The sequence below is a fragment of the Cebus imitator genome, unplaced genomic scaffold (genome assembly GCF_001604975.1).
Source record: "Cebus imitator isolate Cc_AM_T3 unplaced genomic scaffold, Cebus_imitator-1.0 Scaffold121, whole genome shotgun sequence".
NCBI classification, from domain to species: Eukaryota; Metazoa; Chordata; class Mammalia; order Primates; family Cebidae; genus Cebus; species Cebus imitator.
Genome location: NW_016107436.1, coordinates 1,322,077 through 1,328,076, shown reverse-complemented (window position 1 = coordinate 1,328,076; position 6,000 = coordinate 1,322,077).

The window sequence follows — 6,000 nt, the reverse complement described above, 5'->3', positions numbered from 1 at the left end:
TATCATCCATGATAATGAGAATCCTTCTCCTCTGTGCAGTGTTTTACATGCATTTTCTTTTATTTTTTGAGACGGAGATCTCACTCTGTTGCCCAGACTGGAGTGCAGTGGTGCAATCTTGGCTCACTGCAACCTCCACCTCCTAGGTTCCAGCGATTCTCCTGCCTCAGCCTCCCAAATAGTTGGGATTACAGGCGTGCACCACCACTCCCAGCTAATTTTTGTATTTTTAGTAGACAGGGCTTCACCATGTTGGCCAGGATGGTCTTGAACTCCTGACCTCAGGTGATCCACCCGTCTTAACTTCCCAAAGTGCTGGGGCTCTATGTGTGAGCCACTGTGCCTGGACTTCACATGCATTTTCCACTTTGAATAACATAAATCCATGCCTCGCCCTTGCACTACTAAAGCTACAATCATGGCCATTTCTTCAGCTCTGCAGTGCCAGGCCTTCTTTACGTGCACGATCTCACTTAGTCCTCACAGTAACTTTTTTTTTTTTTGAGCTAAAACTTGTTCTCTTGCCCAAGCTGGAGTGCAGTGGCACCATCATAGCTCACTGCAGCCGTAACCTGCCAGGCTCAAGCAGTTCTCCCACCTCAGCACCCCACGTAGCTGGAACTACAGACGCACACCACCACGCCTAATTTTTTAATTTTTTTGTAGAGACAGGGTCTCACTATGTTGTTCAAGGTGGTCTCAAACTCCTGGGCTCAAGTGATCCACTCACCTCGGCCTCCCAAAATGCTGGGATTACAGGCATGAGCCACTGTGCCCAGGCTGTAACCCTTTTTTATGGATAGGGCAACTGAGTCTCAGAAGGTAGCTGATCTGGCCAGATGCGGTGGCTCATGCCTTTAACCCCAGTACTTTGGGAGACCAATGTGGGAGGATCATTTGAGGCCTGGGCAACATAGACTCCATCTCTACAAAAATAAAAATGCAAAAAATTAGCCGGGTGTGGTGGTGCACACCTGTAGTCCCAGCTACTTGGGAGGCTGAGATGGATTGCTGGAGCCCAGGAGGCTGAGGCTACAATAAGCTATGATGGCACCACTGCACTCCAGTAGCCTAGGTGACAGATTGAAACCCTATCTCTTAATTAAAAAAAAAAAAAAAAAAAAAAAGGAAGGTAACTTACCTATCCAAGGTAACCCATCTAACTAGCAACAGAACCAGGAGGTCTGACTTGGGCACCTGAGTTTGTTTTTGTTGTTGTTGTTTTGAGATGGAGTCTTGCTCTGTGCTCCTGGCGGCTGGAGCACAGTGGCGTGATCTCAGCTCACTGCAACCTCCGCCTCCCAGGTTCAAGCGATTCTCCTGCCTCAGCCTCCCAAATAGCTGGCACTATAGGCATGCACCACTATGCCCAGCTAATTTTTGTATTTTTAGTAGAGACAGGTTTCACCATGTTGGCCAAGGTGGTCTCAATCCCTTGACCTCATGATCTGCCCGCCTTGGCCTACCAAAGTGTTGGGATTAGAGGCGTGAGCCACCACGCCTAGCCTGACACCCGAGTTTTAAACCACGTGCCTGTGCATCTCGTACGCACTGGCAGAAAAAAACTTTTGTAGGCATTCTTAGTTGGACATGGTGGCTAACGCCTGTAATCACAGCACTTTGGGAGGTTGAAGTGGGATGGATCACCTGAGGTCAGGAGTTCAAGACCAGCCTGGCGAACATGGTGAAACCCCATCTCTACTAAAAATACAAAAATTGGCTGGACATGGTGGCACACATCTATAATCCCAGCTACTCAGGAGGCTGAGGCAGGAGAATTGCTTGAAACTCGGAGGCAGAGGTTGCAGTGAGTCGAGATCGTGCCACTGCACTCCAACCTGGATGACAGAGTGAGACTCCGTCTCCAAAAAAATTAAACAAATAATACAGGCATTCTCATGTTGAGTTCTGCCTGCCTTTTCCCACTGCTTGCTTCTTCAGACGAGCCTCCCTCAGGCTAAACCTGGGTTTACCCAAGGCAAGAGGAAATGTCTGATGCACTGGACTCAGCAAGTCCATGCCAGTTACTTCTGGGAGAATGCTGATCTTTTCTTTGCAGGATGACTACCCACTCTCCCTTTATTTTTTTTATTTTTTTAAAATTTTTCTTTTTATTTATTTATTTATTTTTTAAAGATGGGGTTTCACCATGATGGCTAGGCTGGTCTTGAACTCCTGACCTCAGGTGATCCACCCACCTCCCACTTTCCCTTTAAACACAAACTCCCAAAGAGTTCCCTCCTATAGCCAGGGCTCCAGCAGGTCAGCGGCTCTCTTTTCCCTCCAGCCTCCTCTCTCAGATGGCTGAGAGTTCTCGTCAGTAAACTATTTCTTTTATAATATCATTAAGTTCTAAACAAAATGAAATCTGGACCTTGGGTATGTCTCGTCGCCATGGAAACGGCTTCAAGCCTGAGTGCCTCCAAGAGATATGGGTGCAGTTCTTCCAACTGCCCTGGAAATAAGTGACTGAGAACTGGGCAGTGCCGGAACAAGGTCCTGTAAAATTAGCAGCAGTTTTAATAACGACCACAACAGGCTCAACATAGGATTACGTCATCAGCAGCAGCATCATCGACCTGTATTTTCAATTTTCAATAGTGTGCTGGCTTGGTCCAGAACCAGCCAAACGAATGACAGCACAGATCATTCTGTCTGCATTGGGAAGGGATGCTTTAAACTCTATTAAGGTGGTGCAAAGAGCATGGTAGGAAAAAAACATAAACAGCAATACATTTTAAGAACATTCTGTGGAAGCATTTTCGCTTCTGGGAATGGGAAACTAAAATTTCCCCAAGAGGCTTCATTATTAAAGCCATAAATAAAACATCCCTGATTCAACTGCTTGGTTGCTTTGCTTGCATGGCCTTGCTCTAGCGAAGTGGCTCAGAAGTTGAGGCAGACATGTACAGGGGAAGCTGGGGAGGCGAGTGGATTTGACAGCACTGGGCCTCCTCCTCTCCAGCACGTTGCCTGCACACCAGAGCAGAGTGCAGGGATAATTAATGCATTTTGCTGTATTGAAGAGCACCGGAGAGAGTTAGCAGAAAATTGAAGGATGATTTTTCTAGCTAATGTTCCCCTACCTTTCTTCTTTCCATAAACGTACACACTCTCCTCTAGAAGTAAAAGCAAGTAGTATGGTGCAAGGACCACTAGCTTGGTTGCCTAGCTGGCCTGGTTTCAAGTCCCAGGGTTGCTGCTTTTTAGGCCCAGTAACCATGATGACTTCTCTGGGTGTGGGTCCCCTGTGTAGAGGTGGGCTTAGAGGGATGAGTGTTGAATCCTAACTATCCTATGTGCTCAGTGTTCACCTTAGTGAGTTTAATTAATCAGTAAAAAGACAAGTGACACTTGCCAAGACCCATCTGTGCCGGGCACTTTATGGTTATCATTATATTTGACCTCACAATAATTTATGTGGTTGCTGGTATTCCCTATTTACAGACGATGGAAACGAGACCTCATAATTGCAGTGACTTTCTCCAAGTGGTGAGTGTGTAAACATGCCACCAGGACTCAGTCTCCATCTGTCCAACTCCAAAGCCAAGGTTCTTTCCACATGACTCTGTTGCTTTCTGAGCTCATGAGCTCAGGATAAATCATTACTTTAATTGAAAATAAATATAACTCACCAGGCATGGTGGCTTACGTCTGTAATCCCAGCACTTTGGGAGGCCAAGGCGGGTAGATCACCTGAGGTCAGGTGTTCGAGACCAGCCTGACCAACATGGAGAAACCCCGTCTCTACTAAAAATACAAAAAATTAGCCGGGCATGGTGGCGCATACCTGTAATCTCAGCTACATGGAAGGCTGAAGCAGGAGAATTGCCTGAACCCAGGAGGCGGAGGTTGCGGTGAGCCGAGATCACGCCATTGCACTCCAGCCTGGGTAACGAGCGAAACTCCGTCTCAAAAAAAAAAAAAAGAAAGTTAATGTTGCATGTTAAGTACCTGTAATTCCCAATAATAAGAAATTTTTTTTTTTTTTTTTTGAGACGGAGTTTCGCTCGTTACCCAGGCTGGAGTGCAATGGCGTGATCTCGGCTCACCGCAACCTCCGCCTCCTGGGTTCAGGCAATTCTCCTTCCACGTAGCTGAGATTACAGGTATGCGCCACCATTCCCGGCTAATTTTTTGTATTTTTAGTAGAGACAGGGTTTCTCCATGTTGGTCAGGCTGGTCTCGAACTCCTGACCTCAGGTGATCCACCCGCCTCGGCCTCCCAAAGGGCTGGGATTACAGGCTTGAGCCACTGCGCCCGGCCTAGCAACATTAACTTTCAATCCTTGGCTTGTTCCAAGCTGCCCTGGAGAATGGCTCCATAGAGATGTTGTCATATGTTAGAAAACCATAGTGAATTTCCCATGGGCAAGGGTTTGGATGTTTTTTATCTTTTACAATCATTCTGAACAAATGAAAGCAACATTTTTCCCCCCTCAAAATAAATATAAGGCTGGGCATGGTGGTGGCATGCCTGTAATCCCAGCACTTTGGGAAGCCGAGGCAGGTGGATCACTTGAGGCCAGGAGTTTGAGACCAGCCTGGCCAATGTGGTGAAACCCTGTCTCTACTAAAAATACAAAAATTAGCCAGGAGAGGTGGCACAAGCCGGTAGTCCCAGCTACCCGGGAGGCTGAGATAAGAGGATCAGATGAGCCTGGGGGGTGGAGGCTGCAGTGAGCCTTGATCACGCCACTGTACTCCTGCCTGGGTAACCAGTGTGAGAGACGTTGCCTCCAAAAAAAAAAAGGAAATGAAAAAAAGAAAAGAAAAGAAAAATATAAAAGCATAGTGCCACAATCAATAGGGCCCAACTCCTGTAAAGCTGAACTGCTGTAAAATAAAGGTATACATCCCTCAGTTCTAAGCTCCGTGTTTCCAATGCTTGAAAGGCCAGGATTTCCATTTTATGAAAGAAAGAAAAAAAAAAGAATAAAACATGAGAGAACAAAATAGCCATGACATTTTGGGTGTGTGCTCAGATCTGCCAGGAAGTTTCCTTCTGGTAGATTTTCACGGCAGGCTGGGGCCACAGATAGGGTATGGGCTTCACAGAATCAGAACAAGAGTTAAAATCCTCACTCTGGCTGACGTCCTTTTTGGCCTCAGCCCACCTGCACCCAGGTGATAAAAATAAAAAATAAAAGATCCTCACTCTTTCACAGACGGCTATTTATATTTCTTGAACCTCAGTTTCTTTTTCTATACAATGGGGGGACTGCAAGAACTAAACAAATAATGTGCATAAAGAACAAGTATATTCTCCATCCCACTCTCAATTCAAAATAGACTTGTGCCATGTGTGATAACTATCATCTTCCTTTTTTTTTTTTTTTTTTTTTTGAGACAGAGTCTTGCTATGTTGCCCAGGCTGGAGTGCAGTGGCACAATCTCAGCTCACTGCAAACTCTGCAACCTGGGTTCAAGAGATTCTCCTGACTCAGCTTCTCGAATAGCTGGGATTACAGGCACTCACATCACCACACCCAGCTAATTTTTTGTATTTTTAGTAGAGATCGGGTTTCACCATGTTGTCCAGGATGGTCTCCATCTCTTGACCTTGTGATCCGCCTGCCTTGGCCTGCCAAAGTGCTGGGATTACAGGCATGAGCCACCGCGCCCGGTCAACAATCATCTTCTTAACTCCTTACTTTGGGCTGAAGCTTTTCTACAGATCATCTGAGGGAAATCAGTATTTCAGCTCAGTTGCTCACAAGCCAATTATTGGCTTCAGATGAAAGGCTTTATGAGTAATTGCTTCAGCAGAAAGCAGGTGCCCGTGAGGATCCAGTGGTCCTGTGCGAGGGTCCTGGCTGATGTGGCTGGAGATTTGGCCCAAAGTGGGGAGGACTAATAACCCCTCACCCTCTCACACTGCAAAATTAGTACCACTGCTTTCCGCTCCCTTGGATTGGTTTCCCTACTAGACTAGGCATATAATAGATGTCCAAAAAAATGCTTGTAGGATAAATAAATGCAAATAAACTGAACCGTTTA